This window comes from Rhinatrema bivittatum, chromosome 3, assembly GCF_901001135.1.
Source record: "Rhinatrema bivittatum chromosome 3, aRhiBiv1.1, whole genome shotgun sequence".
NCBI classification, from domain to species: domain Eukaryota; kingdom Metazoa; phylum Chordata; class Amphibia; order Gymnophiona; family Rhinatrematidae; genus Rhinatrema; species Rhinatrema bivittatum.
In genome coordinates, this window is record NC_042617.1 from 113,733,411 (window position 1) to 113,759,233 (window position 25,823).

Genomic DNA, 25,823 nt, shown 5'->3' on the forward strand with positions numbered 1-25,823 from the left:
TTTTTGGCGCTATCTTATCCATATAATACTCTTTTTTTCAATAAGAATGCCTTGAACGTAATACAACTGAATGTTAAAACTTGCTTTTTAATCACAAGAATAATAAATAAAAATACACCTGTATTTCTCAGAAAATAAACATCAAAATATATGAATATTCTTTGTCTTTTACCCAGAAATTAATAATGGAGAAATTACTTACCTGATAATTTTGTTTTCCTTAGTGTAGACAGATGGACTCAGGACCAGTGGGTTTATGCTCCCCTGCCAGCAGATGGAGATGGAGCAAGGTGACGTCACAGTATATATAGCCCTGCAGTGACCCCAGCCTGCCAGTATTCTCTTCAAAAGCAACTGTGGACAGATTACCAAAAAACTTGATTAAAAATATGATTAAAAACAGGTAATCAGGACTGTACTCAACCAGCCATAAACACTGAACTCACGTAAGATTCTAGATACCCCAAGCTAGGGATTGGATGAACAATTACCAGTAATCCCTTGGGACCCAGAGCCCCAAAGGAGGACTATTGACACACTCATGCAGCAGCCAAGGGCGGGAAGCTGAGTCCATCTGTCTACACTAAGGAAAACAAAATTAGCAGGTAAGTAAATTCTCCATTTCCTAGCGTGTAGACAGATGGACTCAGGACCAGTGGGATGTACCAAAGCTGCTCCCCAACAGGGTGGGAGGCTGCCCGCGGTCCAGTCAACATCACAAGTGCAAAGGCTGCATCCTCTCGTGCCTCTACATCCAGACCTTAAAATCTGAAAAAGTGTGTAAGGAGGACCATGTTGCAGCTCAGCAGATATCGACGGGAGACAACAAACTAACCTCTGCCCATGACACTGCCTGAGCCCTAGTGGAATGAGTCCTAACCTGAGTAGGCAACTGCTTTTCAGCATCCACAAACACCACCGTGATTACCTCCTTAATCCAAGGAGCTATGGTAGCCCGTGAAACCGGAGTGTTCTGCTTATTCTTGCCATGGAGAACAAATAGGCAATCCATCTTTCAAAAAAGTTCAGAAACCTCCAGACACCGCACACAAGTCAATTGACAAACAAGGAGCGCAAGAGATGATACTCCTCTGCATTCCTGACCTTACCCAAGGATGGCAAGGAGACGGACTGATTCAAATGAAAGTCCGAGACTATCTTGGGCAAAAAGGATAGAACAGTATACAGTTAAGCACCCAGAGTCACCCGAAGGAACAGAAATTCAATGCGCTGAACATATAGCCACAAAGAACACAATCTTCAAGGTCAACAACCGCAAGGAAAGGCTATGCAGTGGTCGGAATGCAGGGCCCACCAAAAAATCCAGCACCAAGTTAAGACTCCACAATGGAACTGATAGCCTCAAGGGAGGCCTAAGTTGCTTCACTCTCTTCAAAAAACAGGCCAAATCTGGATGAGACGACAAGGAAACACCATTCACCAGACCTCTGAAACAGACATGAGTCGCAACTTGCACCTTCGAGGAATTAAGGACCAATCCTTTATTCAATCCATCCTGAAAAATATCCAGAATGAGTGGAATCTTAACTGAACAAGGAAGAACACCCTGCTCTTCACACCAGGCCTCAAAAACTCTCCAAAACCACACATCCGCCAAGGAAGTGGAGAACTTGCAAGCGCGGAGTAAGGTGGCAACCACCACAGAGGAATATCCACGCTTTAACAGGCAAGCCCTCTCACGGGCCAAACCGTAAGACAGAACAGAGTTGGCTCCTTGTGAAGAACCAGACCCTGCTGTAATAGATCCATGTGTGGTGGAAGGTGAAGAGGGGTCTCCACCAGAAATCTTCGCAAATCTGCATACATGGATGCCTGGCCCAGTCCGATGCCACTAAGAGTACTAGTTCCCTTTGGCCTTCGATCTTGTGAATTTATCCTGCCCAACAAGGGTCACAGAGGAAAGGCATAAAGCAATCTGTCTTTCGGCCATTCCTGTACGAGTGTGTCTATTCCCAGGGACCATGGATCTCTCCTGCAACTGTAGAATCGAGGAACCTTTGTACTGCGAGACGTCACCAGCAGGTCTAGGAACAGAAGGCCCCAGTGATCCACAATCAGCTGAAACGCCTCGGCTGACAACACCCACTCTCCTGGGTCCAGACTCTCCCTGCTGAGAAAGTCCACTCTTAGGTTGTCTTTTCCTGTGAGAGGCAGAGGTCCATCTGCAGATGACCTTCTACCCATTCCATAAGCTGGTCTATTTCCTGCGACACTTGCTGGCTCTTGGTTCCTCCCTGGCGATTGATATAGGCCACGGTCGTCACGTTGTCTGACATCACGTGAACCGCTTGATCCTGCAGCCTGTGGATGAACTGCAAGCATGCCAGCCATATCGCCTGGGCTTTCAGGCGATTGATGTTCCAGCGGGACTCTTCAGCATTCCAACTCCAGACAGTGGAGACTCACACCTGTTGTAAGTTCCACCCAGGTCGGAGAGGACAAGGGAACTCCCCTTTCTCAGATGATCCTCCTGCAACCACCACTGGAGGTGGAAAATTTCCATTGGCAAGTGGAGCTGAACCACATAGTCCTGAGACTGCGGGTTTCAACAAGACAGCATAGAGCACAAAAGAGGATGCATATGCGCCCTTGCCCACAGCATCACTTCCAGGGTAGCCACCATCAAGTCAAGCATCTGAAGGTAGGACCACACCATCGGGCTTATGGTGTTCACCAACTGTCGCACCTGAGACATCAATTTCTGGATCCGAACTTCCGGTAGGAACACTCTGCCCTTCCATGTGTCGAACCGGACCACGAGACACTCCAACAGGGATTGCCAAAGATTGTGTTTAGTCAGGTTCACCACCCAACAGAGATCCTGCAATAAGGAGATCATGTTGTGTGTCTTCCTGAGACTTGACTCAAATCAGCCAGACATCCAAATACGGGTGCATCAGGATCCCTTCTTTTCGCAAGGCTAACGCTACTACCATCATGACCTTGGAAAATGTTTTGAGAGCGATGGCTATACCAAAAGGCAGCGCCCAAAACTGATAATGGCACCCAACACTGCAAAGCGTAGAAACCATTGGTGTTCCAATCAGATGGAAATACGAAGATAAGCCTTTGACAGATCCAAGGAGGTCAGAAATTCCCCCGTCTGCACCGCCATTATCACACAGCCTAAGGTTTCCATATGAAAATGAATCACCTTCAAATGATGGTTGACCTTCTTGAGATTCAAGATGGGACGAAAGCAGCCCTCCTTCTTGGGCCCAACAAAATAAATGGAATATCGCCCCATACTTTCTTGAGACATGGGCACCGAAACCACAGCCCTCAGCCTGAGGAGCCTTTGAAGCGTGTACGCCACTGCCTGCTTTTTCTGTGGGGTGGCATGGGACACCATGAACATGTCCCGAGAAATACTGTGAAATTCCAATGCATATCCTTCTCATATCACCTCCAGGACCCACTGGTCAGACGTGATCTCGACCCACCTCCAATAAAAGAGAGAGAAACGCCCCCATCTCTTGTTCTGGAAGGTGGATTGGGAAGCTCAGGAAGGTCCACCACCCGAGTCCACTCCCTCTCCTGAGCTGTCGGGAACAAAAGGACAGAGACCTACAGAAGGGAAGAGTCGCTGAAAGTTTGATCCTCTGTAGGGACGAAACCACTTGGAACTCCGGAGATGACCTCTCATACCAAAGGGGCGCTGTAACTTCTTCCTATCCCACAGCAACCACTTACTGGCCAGTTTCTCTAACTTGCTCCCAAACAAGAGTGAGCCTTTAAAGGGCATCTTGGTAAGATTAGCTTTGGAGCTGTGTCAGCTGACTAATTTCACAACCAGAATTGAAGAATGGCTGCTGTCACTGAAGCCACTCCTCCAGCCAAGGTATGGACCAAATCACAGCCTGCATCTGCTAAAAACGCAGCAGTAAGCTCCATAACTGCTCTGGAATTCCCGCCAGACTCATCAACAATGTTTGCCCAATTGGGCTAGTTTTCAAAGAGATTGTGCGGGAATTTTTTTCATTTTTTCAGTTGCAGGATTTTGGGCTACCTTTTTTTTTTTAAACTTGGGCATCTGCCTGGTCTCCAGAAGTGCTTTTGCTGATATATCACCAGCTACTGCCTGGCTTTTTAGCTGGCTGTAGAGAGCAAGAAAGGTTTGTACCTAGAAACAACGTTGTACTCAGATGAAATAATTTTAAAGTAGTAAAACGTTTCAAGCATCTTTATTCCAGATACTATTAGTATTTTTTTTTTTTATTTCAGAACTGTGCTGTGCCACACTGACTGAATGCTACTGGGGAGAAATGAGGCAGTTAACAGGCTGGTGGTGGAACTTGGTTCGTACACTCTTGATGGCATGAACTGAAACTATGGGAGTGTGAAGCACGAACGTGCCACTGTAGCTGTAGTCTCTGAAGCATAGGTGTAAGTGGGAGGTGGTAGTGCTCCCACCACCAAATGCTCTAGAAGCTAGTACTGAAGCAGCTCCCCTTTCCACCCCTCCTATATTCTCTCCCTACCCGGTGGGCTCTCTCCCCCAACTAAGTAATCAAACTACACTTATGCATTTAAACTTACTCAATAAAGTTACTGAATCTATCAGATCTTGTGCACTATCAGTGAAGCTGGTTTTAATTGCTGAAATTCAATATTTTAGGTTGTTTAGAATATCAAAAGGTCCATAGGTCGCAAGGTTTGGAGATATGCCCATGCATTTGAAAGGCAGAATAATAATGGTACTGGAGATTTGAAGCAAAAAAAACAAACAAAAAACCAAAAACGTTTTTTGTGCAGTCAGAGCTTGATTATTGGAAGTATGGAGAAACTGCTTTGTGTACAAAATTACACCATCACACTATCTTAAAGCTGGTCACAGATTTATTTAGTCCATGAAAAAGGTATTGCCTATGACTTGTTTGCTTATATTTTTTTTCTACTTTACAGAAAATATACCTCCTGTACACTATAATTAGGGGCCGCCATTTTCAGTTGTATACTAATTTCTGCATTCCCCCCCCCTTGATTTTTATTAGCAAAAGAGAAAACCCAAGTGGAGAGAAAGGAACTAGGGTACCGGCGCAGGAGTCCACTATCTTCTCTCCGACAACCTAGAGTTCTAGACTTTTCTAGCCTTGTTTTTAAACTTTTTTATATCCATAGGTATTTTTGTCAATTTGTCAGCATACAATGCAGGACTTTGTGTAGAATCTTGCATAATTAACATTTTTTTGTTTTTGCAATTTTTTTTTTAGTTTTGGGCTAGATTTTGTGATTGATTGGGCTATAAACATTTTTGGCATTTGGCAACACTGCTCATCTACCTCCTGAGAGAGAAGCATACAAGATTGCGCCACTAGGGCACAACAGGAAGCAATCTGTAACGTCATTACCACTATCTCAAAGGCTTGCTTAAGAATAGCTTCAATCCTTCTATCATGTACATCCTTCAAGGCCGCTGCTCCCTCTTAAGGGATGGTCGTCCGCTTAGAGACGGTACATACCAGTGCATCCACTTTGGGAAAACACTAACGCTCTCTGACAGCTGGAACAAGGGGGTACAACAGGCCTTCCAATGTCCAACCCCCCTTTCAAATTTGCCTCTGGGGCGTTTCATTCCAGATCTATCAATTCCCGATGGCATCCATCACAGGGAAAAAACAAGAGGCTTTACATAAGGAAACCAAAATGGGATTCTTCCTCAGCTACGACATGGCATCTGACCCAGGGACACTCAGCTGTTCCAAGATCTGGGAAATCAGGGCTAGCAGTTGATCTCTATGAAATAACCGCAACATGGTTCGATATGGTTTCAACCCTGGAGGAATTTCCCCATCTTCCAGGGAATCAGGATCAACCTCATCATCAGTGCCATCAGGATTCCTGACGGGAACACCTGCAGGGAACCAAGGTGAGCTCCGGTGCTTAAGCATAGGACTGGAAGAGAGAGAAGCCATCGGCTGAGGGTCCGACCAGACAAATGGGGGAAGCGGACTGCACTTGAAGAAAAGCTTGTAAGCCTTGAAAAAATTTCATTCAAGAAAAAGCAGCCGGATGTAGACCAAGCCCAGAAGGAACTGGAGCTGGTCCCACAGAACTGCCCTCGCCGGCGGAGGAGCCAAGTCAAGGGAGAACCAAGATCTGGCATCCCCCCAGTCAAGGATGTGACCAACGCATCATCAGAATGGGAGGAGCCAGGCTTAGCAAAATCCGAGGAAGACAACTCTCCCTTAGTGTCTGAGCAGCGCTGACACAAGTTAGAAGCCAGGTCAAGCTGAGAAGCCCTAATATGACAGGCAACACAAATAGGAAAACGCTTAGGATTCTTGCTTACCAGTGCCATCGCTGTGGTAAACGTGCATCAGAACAGCTCGAGCACAAAACAGCTGACACACTGTGCTCACCGACGGCCTGTACAGGGCAGCAGAGCCCGCATAGGAGCACGCGAAAAATGCTGTCATGGCCTACCATGCTGCATGCAAGAAAAAAGCCTAAGTACCGGGACTAGCCCTCTGGTGGCCGCTCAACCCTCCATGCTGCCCAGTTCCCTAACCCCAACGGTAGCGGAACGAACCTCGGGATAGCGCGCTAAGCACGGAGACCCGAGGAAGTCCTGAAACCCCTCTATCTCTGATTCAAAGGTAAAACTTTTTTTTTTGCTTTTCTTAACCTTACCTGAGCTCAGCGTTTACCGGCTGAGAACAGAGACGGTCTCTGGCTGCAGGGGGAGAGGGCATCTGCTGTCACTGCTGTACTCAGCCTCCTGCACCTGCCTTTCAGCTGAGCTAGCAGCTAACTCCATGCCGGGAACCCAGCTACCGAACCAAGGCACACCTCTGAGGGACCATGGAAATAACCTCAGGGACCTTTACGTTTCACCAAAGGAGAGCAGGGCTTTCTGTTCCTTAATTTAGAATTTAAATTTTTCTCCTTCCAAAAAGCTCGAAGCGGAGAGGAAGTGACATCACTTCAGCAGATGGCTGCCTAAAGCAGAGTCTCCTCCAGCAATAAAGCAAATCTCCAACCATCACAGGTATCCGTGGCACAATACCTAACCAGAAGTACAGGTTTTACAGCTCGTTTCCCCCAGATGTCGATAAAAAGAAAATCAATCGATTTCAGAAAATGTTCCTACCACAAACAAAGTCCTAGCGACGGGCCCGATCTAACAAGCATGGCAATGCCAGAAGGCGGCCCGATATCGGGGGACGCCGCAAGCGATACTGCACTGGAGGAAGATGATCTCCCGACACGGGCAGAGATGAAGACATGGTTTGCGGACCTAAAACAACACATCTACAATAATAAACATGAAATAATGAACTCTATTGAGGAGCTCAAAGAGGAGAACGCGGAAAATGGCCGGCAAATTTTTGAAGTCGAAACTAGAGCTGAAGCGAACAGCGAGGAAATCAAGATGGCATGAGAGGGATATTCTTCCTTGCAGAAAGAAGTGGAGCTACTCACAGGCAAAATCGAAAATATGGAAAATCGTTCCCGCCGCCATAATTTGCGGTTCCGGGAAATTCCTGAGACGCCGGATCATCAGGACAGTGCGGCAGTTGTGGCGCAGATCAGCACCATGCTCTTATTGGAAGCTCCTGATTCTTCAACAGCGGAGAACCCAACTGCGGTAAAACTTGACCGAGCTCATCGAGCCCTAGGGTCGAGGCTGAACAACAAGCCACGTGACGTGATCACCTGCTACCATGATTTTGCGATTAAAGAAAAAATAGTAGCGATTGCAAGGAAGCAAGCGACCTGGTCATGGCAGGGAACAGACATTATGATCTTTGCCGATCTATCCCCTGTAGCCATCCGAAAGAGGCAGGTAATGAAGGGAGTCACGGACATTCTCAGTAAAGTTAATGTGCGCTATCGTTGGCTCTTCCCTTTTGGGTTGAGCTTCTCCCTAAAGGGGGAAACCCATAGAGTTAAAACTCTGTCAGACGCCACTCGCGTATTAAAGGAAGCGGGTTACCCAGGATTTGAAGACTCACAAGCTACCTCGAAGTCCACAACTCGGAGAGGTGACCCACCCCGCTGGCAGCGGGTGGCCAAGGGAGACCGCAGACTCAAGCGCAATCCGGAAACTGTAACCCTGCCATGCGAACAAACTTGAGTTTATATTGCCTTTACCACTCTTTATCACTGCACTTCTGGATGCTGGATTTAAGTGTTCTATATCCCAGATGACTCTGACTCATACGTTTAGTCAGAATCCACAATAAGGGATATTTACGTCATGGCACTAGTCTTGAATAATCAGTTACGGATGCCTAAGATATGAACAGTTTTAAAGGTTAAAATCTATGGAGATTAGAAATTTCATATCTTTTTCAGTTTAACAGTTACTTTTTGTTGGGAGGGACGTGAACATGTTGAGATGATTGTTTCCTCCCTAAAGAATGCAGTTGTGCCTCCCTGGTGGGGTTACACTGCGAGGGTTTGGAGAACGCAGGGGGGGGGCTTAAGGGGGTAAAGAAAAATTGTAAGCAGCGTGGGAATGCATACAGCGGAGAAAGCATGGGATATTCTAAAGCTGGGAGGCACTATATAAGAATGAAATGGCACGAAAGGTTATTTTGGTTACTTCCTCACAAACTTGAGCAGCCACCATTGTTTCTTTACTATTTTCACCACTACCTTGCTTATAAATGGCGACCAGAAATTTTTTCTCCCTTAATGTCAAGGGATTAAATTCTCCCGATAAGAGACACCGCCTCTTCTCAGACCTGACCCAGCACCAGATAACAGTAGCGTTTGTTCAGGAGACCCACCTTAAAAGGCGGTATGAGCACCTGTTAAAGAACACTTTATATCCTGCTCAATTCTGGGCCACAAGGTCTAAAGCACATAAATATACTAGGGTGGTAATATTAATAGGGAAAGCTCTTATTTTTGAAGAGATGTCTTGCCTTCAGGACCCAGAGGGTCGATATCTACTCCTAGTTATCTCTATAGGGGGTGTGAAGTACACCCTAATAAATATAATTGCACCAAACTCAAATCAGGGTATATTCTTTGAGAAATTGTCACAGCTTTTAGATGCCAATGCTGAGGGCCACCTCATTCTGGGGGGTGACTTCAACCTCACGGTAAATCCCTATTTAGATAACTAATCTGGCTATGCCCAGACCGCGGGGAGGGATCACAAGACTCTCAAAGCCTGCCTAGCCAGACTTGGATTGCTTGATACTTGGAGGGTTAAATATTCTAAGTCCAGAAGTTATACTTTCTTCTCGAGGGCTAACCAATCTTATTCACGCCTAGATTTATTTTTTGCGGATAAGGGATGTATCAATCAGATATCTCACCCAACTATCGAACCTATAACATGGTTTGACCACGCTATTAGAATGACTCTTAATATCTCACAGTACGATAAGGGCCAGCAGTACTGGAGGCTCAATGATAGCCTACCTGAAGACTCAGGTTTCTGTACACAGCTCAGGAAAGATATGCTAGAATATTTACAATTTAATGACACGGGTGCCACTTCTCCCATGGTCTTATGGGACTGCCTTAAAGCAGTTATCTGGGGCAATTTAATAGCTAGGGGGGCCACATCTGAAGAAACAACGAAATAGAAAGGATGAACATCTTAGCGCAGTTACGACGTCTGGGAGATTTGCATCAAAAGAATGGTTCAGGTAAGACCTTAGCCCAAAACGATCATCTTAAACTGCAACTGGGGGAGCTGGGTGCAGCGCAGATAGCCTATAAATTGGAGCTTAGCAAACAAATTCATTATGAAGGAGAAATAAGGCCGGAAAACAACTTGCACGTAAATTAAAAACTAAGCTAGCACAAAATAATATCATGAAGCTTAAAGACATCTCAGGAGCAGAAGTGGTTTGGGCTATCAAAAGTCTGAAACTGGGAAAATCACCCGGTTTAGATGGATACACGGCGGTCTTTTATAAAAAATTCTCTGATACTGTTACTCCTGTCCTGGTCAAACTATTTAATTCGCTACAAGGCCCATTAACTCTCTCCCCCTCTGCTAATCTAGTGGGAGTTATCCTTATAGCGAAGTCAGGGAGGGACCCGACAGTCTGTTGATCCTATCGGCCAATATCCCTCATTAACATCAATATGAAAATCCTAGCTAAAATTCTGGCTAACAGGCTCAATAATCTCCTTCTGGATCTGATACATCCAGACCAATCGGGTTTCATCTCTGGGCGGATGGCTTCCGACAATGTTTGGAAAACAGTGGACTCTATCTGGTGGGCCCGGACACATAATATACCATTACTGCTTTTAGCTGTGGACGCTGAAAAAGCTTTTGATTTCGTGCATTGGCCTTTTCTATTTCAAATGATGCGGGCTTTCCAATTTGGGGAGACTTTTATTGGTTGGATTCAAAAGCTTTATGAAGCTCCTAAGGCTTGCCTGAAAGTAAATGAGGGATATTCTCAGCCTCTCTCAATGGGAAGGGGCACGAGACAAGGATGCTCTCTATCCCCCTTACTTTTTGCTATATCCCTAGAACCCTTCACACACAGGATTCGCAATAACAGCATAATTAAAGGGGTACAGATAGTAGACATCTCCTCAAAACTATCGTTGTTTGCAGACGATATATTGTTCACAATAACTGAGCCCATCCAATCCCTCCCAGCAATCAGTGAGGAGATCACAGACTTCAGCCTAGTATCGGGCTTTAAAATTAATTGGGAGAAATCCGAGCTACTTAATATATCTGTACTCATAGATCTTGCCGAGTAGATACGGCAATCTCATCCATTTAAATGGGCCTCAAACAAGATAAAATATCTAGGCATAGATATAGGAAATACTTGTGATCTATTCCAACTTAATTACCCCCCTCTTTGGCCAAAATTTACAAAGATTTGGAGGAATGGGATCGCTATAATATCTCATGGATAGGGCCGATTAGCAGTAATAAAAATGAATATACTTCCTCATATACTAAACCTCCTGCAAACTCTGCCACTTTTGTCCCAACTAAAACTCTTGATAGATGGCAACAGAGATTGTTCAAACTTTTATGGAAGAGTAGAAAACCCTGGGTTGCTAAAACAATACTTTTCTTGCCCAAATCCCAGGGGGGGATGGGGATGCCTAATTTGCATTATTACCAAGGGGCGACCCAACTTAAAGCTGCTGTCGATTGGCATAAACTTAAAAGGCGGAAACCCTGGGTGCTATTGGAACAGGCACTCCTGGGTCCATTGCCTATAAATGCTATATTATGGCAACCACGGTCCACATGGAGACGGCCGTCACATCTCCTTGAGATGGTACATATTACTTTACAATTATGGGAGCAGTGGAAGAAACTGTTAGTAGGGCAGAGGACTTATTTCTTAAGCACACATTTATTTCATAATATCTCCTTCAGACCATCTGAAAACATTATGGCCTTCAGGAGCTGGACTACAAGGGGCATTACGAAACTAGAAAATGTTTGGGAAACTGGTGGAATGCTTTCCTTTAAATCTTTATGTGACAGATATCACTTATGCGAGGTTGAAGTATTTAATTATTTACAGATCAGACACTATATTATATAGAAAAGTGATGGCGGACCTGGAACTTGGGATCTCTGCCTTTGAAAACATGTGTAGGCATGCAGATAAAGCATGAAAACTTGTTTCTAAAATTTATGTTCTACTAAATGGAAGTTTTAAGTTAGACTCTGCTCACATCAAAACCTGGGAACGGGACTTACATTGTGGCTGGTCGGCGGTTGATTGGAAACAGGTCTATACACAACTGGAGAAAGGACTGATATCGGCCAATCACATAGAGAATGGATATAAATTGTTTTATTGTTGGTACATCACTCCAGAAAAACTACATTACATGTACCCAAGATCTTCAGGTTCCTGCTGGAAATTATGTCAAGATAAGGGAACTTTCTTTCATCTTTGGTGGGCTTGCCATAAACTCCAATATTTGTGGCAACAGGTGTCGCTTTGGCTTACCTCTGTCCTCGAGGGGGTTGGTAAGTCTTACTCCCCCTCAGGCTCCCCTGAACCAAGAAGTGCCGGGGTGGGATAAAGCCAAAAATCGATTTATTAAATATGTGGTTACTGCAACCAGATGCTCCATAGCAAAATTCTGGAAGGACCCGAATGTTCCCACTTTGCAGGATGTTCAGTCATAAGTACTTACCATGCACACTCTGGGGAAAATTACTGCATTCAAACAACGGGCTCTATCCAGATTCTTACTAACCTGGTCGAGATATGAAACATGGTTGTCCTCCACAACTAATTAACTTGGATTATGGCAATTCCTTCCCAGTGGATTATCAATGGTTTAACGTGCATTAACATTTTAAAATTATATCCGAATACATAAACTTCTCCCACGCGGACTTAATGATGCAGATGATGGGTGGGGGGAGAGGGGTAGGGATGGGGATTTCATACTTGTAAAATCGGTATAGATAAGCAGTTATGTCTTGACCAGCTTTAATGAAAACTTGACTCTTTATATGCCAAGTGTGTATATCAATGGTAAATAAGGTTTGATGTATATTTTCTATGCATGGCAATTGTATGTGGTTTTGGAAAATTCTTTTTAATTGCCAATAAAATGTATAAATTAAAAAAAAACAAAACAAAAAGCTCGAAGCAATCCCCTTAGGGAGATGCATATCCACCATATGTTGGAGACGGAGGATACTGGCAGGCTGGGGTCACTACAGGGCTATATATACTGTGACATCAGCATGCTCCGTCTCCATCTGCTGGCAGGGGAGTATAAACCCATTGATCCTGAGTCCATCTGTCTACACGCTAGGAAATACATCATTGATTTAACATGAGGCTCATTTCTGCACTGATCTGATAAAGGAGGTATAGCTCTTGAAAGCGAGGTATAGCTCTTGAAATCTAGTCATAGTGTATTTAGTCCAATAAAAATATATCACCCACAACTTATTTGTTGACCTTTGTTTCTATATGATTTGAATGTTAAATATATTACTGATCCAAGGCAAGGCTAACTGAAATTCCTATAGCTACCATGTATTTTTATACCATGATTTCAATGGAAAACACTCAACAGATCTAATTTGATAATTTGGACTTTATGAATAAACAAATCACTGCTGCATAAAAGGTTCAGGCAAGACCTCTATGTGTAACTCTAACATCAGTTAAGGCCCAATTCAAATCCTAATATTTAGTGCATGTTCTCAATGCACAGAGAAGACATAAGCCAGAACACAAGTGTCTACTTTACTAATGAACACGGACAGTTTAACATGTGATAAGTCATCCCAGGAAGCCAAAATCAGCTCAGGACTTTTAGCAATCTACATTATATAAAATCATCTCCTAGTAAATCTTTATCCTTAGCACCCCATTCAGTAAACTTATCATTGCTGAAAGGTATTATAGTCAGTGCCTGCAGTTACTCACAGATCTGCAGCAAGTGCTTCAAAACCTTTAATCCAGAACCGAGGGAAACAACAGGCACATTTACTAGATTATGAGGAGCCACTTTCTCTACTGTCCACCTGAATGCATGCCTGCTGCTTTATATTAATTTTCTGTGAGTCACAGAGCACCTGTTGGAATTCTATGTTATCAAGGTAAACTGGAAGAACATTGAGTCAAACTGAACAAAGCCACATAATGTTTGCCAAGAGGAGGGTGGACGGAGGAAGAAAGAACTTCATAATGGTATCAGAGAAAAAGTGGATAGAAGAAAAGGGTGAGACAGAGTGAACGAGAGGGAGAAGAAACTGAAGGAGGGAGAGGAAGTGGACAAAAGTAGATTTGGTAGCAGAAGAAAGATGAGAGGCAATCTGTACAGAGAGGATGTAGTAAAAAGAGCTCTGAAAAAAAGGAAGAGTGTTAAAGGAACAAAGTAAAATTAAAAAGCAAAAGAATAGAAATGGAGAAAAATCTAAAAGGAACAAAATCAGGCACACAGATGCTGAAAAATGTGATATCTAAAATAAAAAATACTTAATGGAAAATGTTTCTAATGAATAGACTTTTTGCAATTTACTGCAATTTATATATTTTGTTTGCAATTAAGAACATAAGAACATAAGAAATTGCCATGCTGGGTCAGACCAAGGGTCCATCAAGCCCAGCATCCTATTTCCAACAGAGGCCAAACCAAGCCACAAGAACCTGGCAATTACCCATCACTAAAAAGATCCCATGCTACTGATGCAATTAATAGCAGTGGCTATTCCCTAAGTAAACTTATCCAAACCTTTTTTGAACCCGGATTCCCTAACTGCACTAACCACATCCTCTGGCAACAAATTCCAGAGCTTTATTGTGTGTTGAGTGAAAAAGAATTTTCTCCGATTAGTCTTAAATGTGCTACTTGCTAACTTCATGAAATGCCCCCTAGCCTTCTATTATTTGAATGTGCAAATAACAGAGTCACATCTACTCGTTCAAGACCTCTCATGATCTTAAAGACCTCTATCATATCCCCCCTCAGCCATCTCTTCTCCAAGCTGAACAGCCCTAACCTCTTCAGCCTTTCCTCATAGGGGAGCTGTTTCATCCCCTTTATCATTTTGGTTGCCCTTCTCTGTACCTTCTCCATTGCAACTACCGTATTTTTCGCTCCATAAGACGCACTTTTTTTCCCCCAAAGGTGGGGGGAAAATGTATGTGCGTCTTATGGAGCGAATATAAAAAAAAAAAACCTAACAAACCCCCCCCCCCCCCCCCCCGACTCCCCCAAGACCTGCCGACTTAATTTCCTACAACCCCCCACCCTCCTGACCCCCCCCCCCCAAGACCTGACAAATTAATTTCCTGCAACCCCCCACCCTCCTGACCCCCCCAAGACCTGCCAAACGTCCCTGGTGGTCCAGCGGGGGTCCGGGAATGATCTCCTGGGTGTGGGCCGTCGGCTGCCAGTAAACAAAATGGCGCCGACGGCCCTATGCCCTCACTATGTCACTGAGACCGACCGCTGCTGTTGGTCGGTCTCAGTGACATAGTGAGGGCATAGGGCCGTCGGCGCCATTTTGTTTACTGGCAGCCGACGGCCCTATGCCCACACTATGTCACTGAGACCGACCGCTGCTATTGGTCGGTCTCAGTGACATAGTGAGGGCATAGGGCCGTCGGCTGCCAGTAAACAAAATGGCGCCGACGGCCCTATGCCCTCACTATGTCACTGAGACCGACCAACAGCAGCGGTCGGTCTCAGTGACATAGTGAGGGCATAGGGCCGTCGGCGCCATTTTTGTTTACTGGCAGCCGACGGCTCACGCTTAGGAGATCGTTCCCGGACCGCTCCTGGACCCCCGCTGGACCACCAGGGACGTTTGGCAGGTCTTGGGGGGGGGTCAGGAGGGTGGGGGGTTGCAGGAAATTAATTCGGCAGGTCTTGGGGGGGTCAGGAGGGTGGGGGGTTGCAGGAAATTAATTCGGCAGGACTTGGGGGTCAGGGGGGTGGAGGTTGTTAATTTAAAGGGTTGGGATGGGGGGGGGGTTCCCAGAGAAAGAAAAGTTTTCTGATCTGGGGAGTGGACCGAAATGGCCCTCCCCAGACCCGAAAACAAAATGGGGAGAAAAAAAAAAGCTATGCACTCCCCTAATTTGCTCCATAAGACGCCCAGACGCAGAGCCGGTTTAGCACAATTTATTTTTTTTTAAATTTTCCCCCTCTGAATCCTAGGTGTGTCTTATGGTCAGGTGCGTCTTATGGAGCGAAAAATACGGTATATCTTTTTTGAGATGTGGTGACCAGAATTGTACACAGTATTCAAGGTGCGGTCTCACCATGGAGTGATAGAGACATTATGACATTTTCCGTTTTATTAACCATTCCCTTCCTAATAATTCCTAACATTCTGTTTGCTTTTTTGACTGCTGCAGCACACTGAGCCGATTAATTGACATAATTAATCTAATACATATTTATGCTAATATTTCTTTTTTGTAATTTAAATATTTAGTGAATTAGCATGGTGACATACTGACAAGGAACATTAAGTTCAGATATTGTAATAAGACAGTAATACAAATATAAACCTAACAGGCTTGGGTCTTTACTTAACATCACTCCAAACACCTAGCCAGCATTTTTATTATTTGTTTGTTTTTTTTTTAACTGTATACCTCCACAGGTATCAACAAAAAAAACCCATTAAACGCAAAAAGCTACTGTATCCTCTTCAGCACATCCTGCCTCCTCCCATATCACCATGTCACCTAAGAGAACAAGAAATTAAAAGACTAGCAGGCGAGGGGCACTCTAGCGCTAAGACAAGATGGCCGCCTAAACCTTTTGCTCCGCGAAACTCCCATCCATTTCGCCACACAAAGCCTCCGAATTTTGCAATATCCCTTGCAAATCATCTTCCCTCTTACTTACAAAGATGTCAACTTCGAAGTCTGGCAAGATCGAGGCGGCATTTGCGGCCGCAGCAGGCACAAAACGGGCTAAGCAGGATCCACCCTCACCGGACAAGGCCCCAGCGTCGAAAACAATGGCGTCTTCTGAATTGGTGGTTGCTGAGCTCAAACAGTTAAAAGATATGATTCAACTAAATATCGATGCTACAGCAGCCATTCGATCAGAACTACACGCAGTGACAACGCAACTGGGTTCCTTTCAACTTAAACTGGATGACCTGGAAACACAGTAACTACTGCGCCTTTGCCGCATATCTCTAAAGACGTTGAAAGGCTTCAGCAGGAGATTGAAGACTTATCTAACAGGAATCAGCACAGCAACGTGCGGATCCTGGGAGTACCAGAGGGAGCTGAAGGTACAGACATGGTTACCTTTCTTTCCGAATGAATCCCGGCTCTACTACACATCACATTTGAGCACCCATTCGAAATAGAACATGCTCACCGGGTCCCTTCTCAGCCCCCACGAAACCCATGGTTTCCCCGGCCGATCATTTTCAAGATCATAAGATATCCTCAAGCTTTGCTGATATTAATAACAGCCCGAAGTAAAGCCCCTCTTACATATCAAGGAAACTCAATACTGTTTGTTCCCGACTTGGCGAAGACTACTGCCGACCATCGGAAAGCTTTCCTTGCCATGAGACCGCGGCTGCAGGCCATGGGAGCAAAATATGGGATTCTGTATCCAGCTCAACTAAAGGTTACAGTTTGTAACCAAACAAAACATTTTCATAACGTTCATGACGCAGAACAATTCCTAGCGCAACAAGACACAGCTGCTGAAATGATAACGACTTCTTATTGATCGCTGCTCTCAAATCATTCCTACTTGCTCCTCTTGAGCCAACTCTTACGACCTCATAGCTGGGCTCAGCTATACGACTACATTGGATTTATTTTTTGTCGGTAATAATGATTTTGACTCTTTCAGACAACTGTTTCATTTTCATCAGACTTCCAAACCCCAAGTATGAGGATAGAGGAGGAGGTGATTTTCATTTTACATGTTTTACGACTGAAGCTTCCTTCTAGATAGAGGTGATTCAGTGACCTCTGCCTCTATCTGAGCAGCGGTGCCTGCTACTGGATATTTTCTTTTCTTTATTGGATATTGCATTTTTTTTAGTAGAATATATTAACCTGGCTCTGCGTTGGTGTTCTCAGATCCACTACTCTAGAACAAGTGGATGCGGAAGGTCTGGAGCCATTTGTCTGCTTAGAGGCTCTTTAATTTCTTCCTTTGCTTGCAGTGGTTTTCCACTGTTAGGCTCTAGCTCCCAGCTTCTTCTCTTGTTTCTGTCCTCAAATTCCCAGTCTTTATTGAACATATGGGCAGAAGCTGTCACCTTGCTTGGACTCATTCCTTTTTATGTCTTTCTCTTTCTTTCCTAGACCCACTTTCTCCTATTTAGTTATAACTAATAATGGCAGACAAGCTAGGCTGTTTTTTCATAGTGAATATCTACCATGGCAACCATCATTCCCAATTTTACATTAGTCTCATTAAACGTTAATGGTTTTTCCCACCCTATCAAGAGGAAGAAAATTCTTACTTATTTGCGATCACTTAATGCCGATATAGCGCTGATTCAAGAGACTCACTTGACTCAAACTGAATCGACAAAATTACAACAACAATGGGTAGGCCAAGTATTCTTCAGTCCAGCTGTTAAGAAAAAACGGGGAACTGCTATCTTACTTCATAGAAGATTAGGAGCTCAAGTTTTGCACCAAAGGGCTGATCTAGAAGGGCGCTGGAATCTTATTCAAATTCTACTGCAAAATGAAAAATTCACGATTTTGAATCTTTACGCGCCTAACCAAGACGACCCTATTTTCTTTCAGATGGCTTTCACCCAATTGCTGTCTCTGGAACCCGCTCATTACATAGTAGGAGGTGACTTTAACCAACCCATGGACCCCATACTTGATAAACGGTCTTCTGCTAAACCCTCAATCTCAAAATCCACGCAGACCCTAAAACACCTAGTCCATACCTATGGTCTTTCTGACCCCTGGAGGTTGTTTAACCCCACTGCTATAGACTACATCTTTTTTTCATTTACTCATTCCTCCTACTCGAGAATAGACTATTTTCTTACTTCCATCGCCCTGACTCCCAGAATCCAGGACCCTAAAATTCATCCCATCCTAATTTCGGATCATGCAGCGACCACTATCACTTGCGCTTTCCAATCGCCAATACAAATGGATCGTCAGTGGCGGTTCAACTCGTCCTTACTTGCGGACCCGACATTTGTTTCTTCACTCCAAACCAAAATGGAGGAATTTTTTCAATTCAACTCTTCGTCAGACATCCCCACTCCCACGATATGGGCAGCTTTTAAGGCTACTATCAGAGGAGAAATTATCAGCTATACCATCCACAAGCATAAGTCTCATAAAACCGAACTGATCAAATTACATCAGGAAGTAGAAAGACTAGAGAAAGCACATATCCAGCATCCTTCATCGAATACTCTCAAACCATTACTAAATGCTAGATTTCAGTATAATCAATCCTTCAGTGCACAAGTGAAGCTCCACCTAGTCCACAATAAGGCTCGTTACTATGCAGAAAATAACAAATGTGGTCACCTTCTTTCATCCCTACTGAAGAAAAGGAAAGACAAAAACAACATTGTGAAAATTCATCTTCTAAAGAAATCTTAACAACAGACGCTGATATATTGCAAGCTTTTCGAGACTTCTATGCTTCCTTATACCAATCAGAGGATTCTTTCTCCCCAACACGACTAAAGGAATTTTTGTTACCACTACCGCATTCAACATTGTCGGACACACAAACATCACAATTGGACGAACCGATCCATTTAACTGAAATATCTGCAGCTATATCGTCTATGTCCCCTGGTAAGACACCAGGCCCGGATGGATTCACTACTGACTTCTTCCAGACATTTCAACAAACTTTGGCTCCTCATCTCCTGTCTTATTATTCTTCTATGCTAGAATATCCACAATCTTCATCTGCGTTCACTGAGGCATCAGTGATTGTGCTTCCAAAGCCAGGGAGAGATGACTCTCTAACAGCTATCGACCAATTTCACTCCTCAACACGGATTATACAATTTTCGCAAAAATCTTGGCTACTAGACTATCTAATTTATTGCCGTCCATAATACACCTGGACCAGTCAGGATTTATTAAAGGCCTTTTGATTACTAACAATTCTCGACTCTTCCTGCATCTTAACCATCCTCAATTTCACTCGCCCTCACCGGTGGTAGCCATCTCATTAGATGCCTTTGACAGGGTCGAATGGTCTTATCTATTTCAAGTATTACAATGGTATGACGTCAGTCCCAAGTTCCTATCTTGGGTCAAGCATGTTTATCATTTTCCCTCAGCTTTTTTATACATTAATAACTGGAAATCCACTCATTTTCCACTCTTTAGAGGAACAAGACAAGGTTGCCCTCTTTCTCCCCTACTTTTCAACCTGGCTTTGGAACCACTGCTCACAGCCATTCGTAATGATCCTGATATTACTGGCGTAACTGTGGGTTCAGAAATGTTTAAGTTATCTGCTTATGCTGATGATGATGTTCTTTTTCTTACGAATCCATCTTCTTCCTTACCCAAACTTTTTTCTGTTATATCTGAATACTCCTCTCTCTCTGGATACAAAATTAATTGGCATAAAACAGAACTCCTTCCTCTTAACTATGCCGGTTCTTTGGTAGATATCTCTCAATACCAGATACAAAAAGTAAAAAAAGGTCTTAAATACTTGGGGATTAGATTCTATACGGATCCCGGTGACACGGTCATTCAATGTGCTTCCACAATATTGCAACAGCTTAGAGAGACCACCCTTAAGTGGTCCCCTCTACATTTGACTTGGTGGGGAAGATTAGAAATGATTAAAATGGTATTGGCTCCTAGAGTCACTTATATACTTGCAATGGTTCCCATTTTTTTCCCTAAAGATTTCTACTTCCTATGTAGATAGGATTTTGACATCCTTTCTATGGAATTCTAAAACCCCCAGAATAGCCTTGAGTAAATTAAAAGCTGGCAAACAAGAGGGAGGGGTTAATTTTCCTGACTTCTATAGGTATCACCAAGCTTTTATGCTACAGCCAGGATTCTTCTATTTCTCCTGATTTTTACCCTCTCTGGAGTGCCCAAGATGGCCTGGATTGGAAAACAGTTTACTTTCACCTCTACCTATGGAATTTTTTCGTGGCACTATTCTATCCTCTATAAAAGATTCTAATCCACTGCTATGTTCCTTGCATAGAGCGTTTTGGGAGCTGGAAAAGTTACGCCCACCTTTGACTTACTCCTGGAGCTCATCAAAATATGGTCCGCTTTGGAGTAACTCTCTCCTTCGCATTGATAATCGGCCATTACATTGGCCTATTTGGAGTAAAGCGACAATTTGTCTCTTTCAGACGTTTTTGATAATCTTGTTTTTCGCTCATTCACACTGTTACAGGATTTTTTCTCTCTACCCCGCTCTCAATTTTTTGCTTGGATGCAGCTCCGAAATGTTCTCACATCATTGCAAGGTACAACCATATATCCAGACAAAACTCCTTTTCTATTAGAGTTATACCGGGAACATGGTCCTCAAGGACACCTGGCTTCTCGTTTAAACAAGTTGATCAAACACTTGTCTCCAGGTCCTCCCCAGTCCTCGCTATCTAAGGTGTGGTCGGAGGATATGTCCATTACTATTTCCTCAACTTCCTGGAATTATATTTGGAATGTTATGATGTGTATCTCTTTATCAGTAGGATAAAGCTTAACACAATCCACGTTTTTTATTATGCATAGAGCTGTATGGACCCCGTGGAAACTTCACAGAGCTGGAGTTCTTCCCTCACATAACTGTTGGTCACGTACTTCTCCCAAGGCCACTTTGTAACACATGTTGTATTCCTGCCCCCATACACTCTCCTTTTGGCACCAAGTATGGCAAACAATATCTGCTATCCTTAGACTAGAAATCCCACTATCCTATTCAATTACTATTCTAAAGGGGGCTCACCCTTCTCTTTCCCTCTCAAGCCCCCATTGTAAGCTCCTTGACTTCCTTCTCACAGTTGCGCAACATAATATTCTCACCAATTGGATAAAGAGCGACCTGTTATCTGAACATCTATGGTGGAACTCAGTATGTTTATATGTGAAATATGAAAAAGCTATGGCGATCAAATTTAGACGTTTAGCTTCTTGGTCACAAGTGTGGAAACCATTAGATGTTTATCTAAACTTGAACCCTAATGCTACTGACACACCACTTATCTAATCTGCCCACCTGATATTACTTGGATCTTTTCTTTTCACACTTCTCATTCCTACTCTCCTTTCTGTCTTCTTTCTTGTCTTTCCTATTTATCTGCCATTCCCTTTCAACCTTTCTGCTCTCCTTCTCTCCTATTTCACTATCCTTTTCTTCTTCTTGTGCCTTTTGTTTACATATGTTTGCATATGATTATCCGCATTACTGACAATGTAACTTTTTATTTACCGTAGTGTATTGCTTACTAGTTTGCTATTTTATGCTTAATGTTCATTGACTTGTAAGTTTGATTCATTCTATACATTGTATAGTTTTTCTGTATGGCAGGCTCCACAAACAAATTGTTAATAAAAGATTTCAACATAAAAAATAAAAAAAAAAATAAAAAAAAGACTAGCAGGCTAAGTCCCATCATGCAAGAATAATCACAATCCCTGAGCATAGCCCAATTCCAAATCTCATGATATTTAGTAACAGCATAATTTTTGACCAGTTAAATAACTCAGAAAGTATACTCTCCATATCAGACACTGTAACATTGCCTTCCCAGGAAGCATAACGTTTTTTCCTAGCAAAAAAATTTTTTCCCTTCCTAGAATTATTTGGAGAGTCAACTGACAACTTTTCTTAGGAATAGCCAAATCCAGATCCATAATGCCCAATAAAGAGAGCTTAGGATCTTCAGGTAATTCTGTTATTTCAAAAATTAAAGATATCTTTTCTCAATAAACCTAGATCTTAGGACACCCCCCTCCATAGGTGAAAAGACGACTCAGTTTCTCCACAGTGCCTCCATGCATTCTCTTCTCCAGAATATATTTGATATAATCGATAAGGTGTCAAATACCACCAAAAGAGAACTTTACTGTATATAACCACTCAACAATCAAAAAGGAAACAACTTTTTTAATGTCCACAAAATGTCACCCATTGATCTTCACCAATTTCGATCACCAGATTTATTTATTTTTTATTTAAAAGCTTTTCTATTCCGTTGTTAAGTTAGGTACCATCACAAGCCAAAATATGTTTAGGTTTAGCTACTAAAGCTTTATTAAGTAGAGAGTAAAGTTTAAAAATATGGCCCTTGGAAGATCAGAGCATAAACCTTCAAACAGTCATTTCCATTAAGCAAGATCTGCCAAAATCTTCCCACTCAATAAAAATGTTTATAGAGATAATATCTCTCTCTAACTGTAAAGGAGACTTTATTCATTAAATCATTAAAAGCTACAAAGTGACCCGGAATCTACAGCTGACCTAAAGAAGAGAGGTCCATTCATTGCCATGTCTTAAACACCACAGAATCTAGGCCAGGAGAAAAAAGCTTATTACAAGCTACAGAGGTTACAAAAGATTAATCTTTTCCCCTATTAATAAAGATTTCCACTTATCTCATACTTTCAAGGAAAATAAAGGGACTAGCGGAAACTGTAGAAATAAAGGCTTACTTGGGGAGTCATAACAAATTCGGAGCAGCCTGGGAGGGAACTTCCCAACCCCTTAACCTAACCTCCCTTCCCTTTCCCCTAACCCTCACCTAGACCCTCCTCCCAACCTTTATCATACCTGTTGCGCGCGCCAGCAGCCTGCCAGCACGCAACCCCCAGGACAGCGGCAAATGGCCACTGTGCAGGGAGCCTTTGACCCCGCCCCGCCCCCTGGACCGCCACGCTCCCTCTCCTTTTTCAAAGCTCTGGGACATACGCGCGTCCCGGGGATTTATGCACGTCACCGGGCCTTTTTAAAATAGGCCCGGCACGCGTAGATGTTTTAAAATCTACCCCTAAGAACATAAGAAATGCCATACTAGGTCAGACCAAGGGTCCATCGAGCCCAGAATCCCGTTTCCAACCTTGGCCAATCCAAGTTACAAGTACCTGGAAAGTACCCAAACATTAGACAGATCACAATCTACTATTGCTTATTAATTACCATAATAGCAGTTTATAGATTTAACCTCTAGGAACTTATCCAAACCTTTTTTAAACTCAGTAACACTAACTGCTGAAACCACATCCCCTGGCAATTAATTCCAGTGTTTATCTATGCACTGAGTGAAAAAGAATTTTCTTCAGTTTGTTTTAAATGAGCTACTTGCTAACTTCATGGAGCCCCCCAGTCCTTCTATTATCAGAGACAGTAAAGAGCTGATTTATATTAACTTGTAGACGTCTATCATATCCCTCCCCTCAGTCGTCTCTTCTCCAAAGTGAACAGCCCTAACTTCCTTAGCCTTTCCTCACAGGGCAGCCATTCCATGCCCCATATCATTTTGGTCGCCCTTCTCTGCACTTTCTCCAGTGCAGCAATATCCTTTTTGAGATGCGGTGACCAGAACTGTACACAGTATTCAAGGTGTGGTCTCAACATGGGGTGATACAGAAGCATGACATCCTCTGTTTTATTTTCCACTCCCTTCCTAATAATTCCTAACATTCTGTTTGCTTTTTTGTTCGCCACAGCACGCTAGGCTGACAATGAGTGAAAATCAATTACAGCAATTTTTTTCATGGCTAAATTTAATTGATAATGATTTGAAATGTACATTTAATTATAGTTTTTCTACAATTTCTTTTTTGGATATTTCCATTATCAAAGAGGGCAGAACAATTAAAACATCACTATACCGGAAGGAAATGGAGAAAAACAATCTACTTAGATATCATAGTTTCCATCCTAAAGCATTTAAAAATGGTTTGCCTGTGAGCCAATATTTTTGTCTAAGACGTATTTGTTCATCTGATCAGGACTTTAAACAACAGTCATATATTTTGGCTAAAAGATTTCTTGAAAGAGGCTACCCACTCTCAGCTATATGTACAGCTTACAAGAGAGCAAGATATTCATCCAGATAATCAACTCTGGGATAATATCTAAGAGGAGAAAGAAACAAGAAGCCTTGCACAGGGTGACCAAAATAGGATCCTTCTTCTGCGTCCCCATGGAGTCTGGCCCAGCCATTCCAAGGGTCTTCAGGGTCTGAGATATCAAACCCGGCAACTCATCTCTCTGAAAGAAACAGAGAAGAGTTCTATATGGCTCCAAATCTGGGGGAATGTCCCCTTCCTCACCAGAAGAGGCACCCCCATCATCATCAGTATCATCCTGAACCCTCTGCATTTGAGCTCTGTCAGACCGCACTGCGTCATGGCTCTTGACTGTGGAAAAAGGCAGAGGAGCACTCAGCGGGCATGGAGCTACTTTAGTAGGCACTGCTGCTTTCGAAGACCAGCCCTGTAAAAATGTCTGCAATCCTGGGAAGAATTCTACCCAGGAAGAGGATGTGTGCACTCCAGGCCCGAACCTGATGTCCTGCAAGCCAGTGACCCCTATGGCTCCGAACAGCAGATCAATCAAGAGAGTGGACAACCCTGCCGTGTCTCTCTCGATTCCACTCCCCTCAGACCGAGGAAATGGACCATAGTCTGAAAACTCAGGAGACAAATCTCCCCAAGCATCCAGGCAGGACTGACATAGGCTTAAAGAAAGCTCCGGCTGAATGGCCCTGATATGGCATGCAGCACAGATAAATAGGCGCTTAGGTTTCTACACCATGCTGTAAGTGTGCAGATCGATAAAGGCGCGTGCCTAGCTTAACTGCACGTGTAAGCGTGCCCAAAATGGACGTACAAAAAAACATGCATCCAAGTCCACACGCTTAGGCCACTCATCCAACTGGATGCCCAGTTCCGACGACTAAACCAGACGAGAACGGACGCAGAAGCTGGCTCCGATGGCCTGCAGCAAAAAACGCACAAAACCACCTCGTGGCCCTCCACGCACCAAAATAGGAGAAACCTGGGAGCGGGGCAGAGCCAAACAGCTGTTAAACCCGAGCTTGCACTCTCTCCTCACCTCACAGAACTTCCCAGAGACATAAGCGAGACAACTCAACACCAAGGAACCAGACCCTTCTCCTGCTAACGCCTTTGTCTTTTTTTTTTTTTTTTTTTTTAAGTAAAAACCTTTTACCTGAGCTCAGCCTTCCTTGGCTGAGAGCAGGAACAGGACCCGGCTACGGGGAGGGGGTAGGGCTAAAGCCTTCACTGTCAAGCCTCTCTTGGCCTGCAACGAATAACTGGAATTTAGGTCCATGCCAGACTAAAGGCACTCTACTGAGGGAGGGACCACACAGTATCACCTCAAGAGGCAAGCAGTGCTACATAGACAGCTTGTCTTTC

The 25,823-nt window shown here is 43.6% G+C and overlaps 1 protein-coding gene across 5 annotated transcripts in view; it reads right to left on the bottom strand.

The window, feature by feature from the left end:
• Positions 1-25,823, bottom strand: part of ETAA1 (ETAA1 activator of ATR kinase) — a 77,577-nt gene that overhangs the window by 22,492 nt on the left and 29,262 nt on the right. The window lies entirely within an intron of this gene.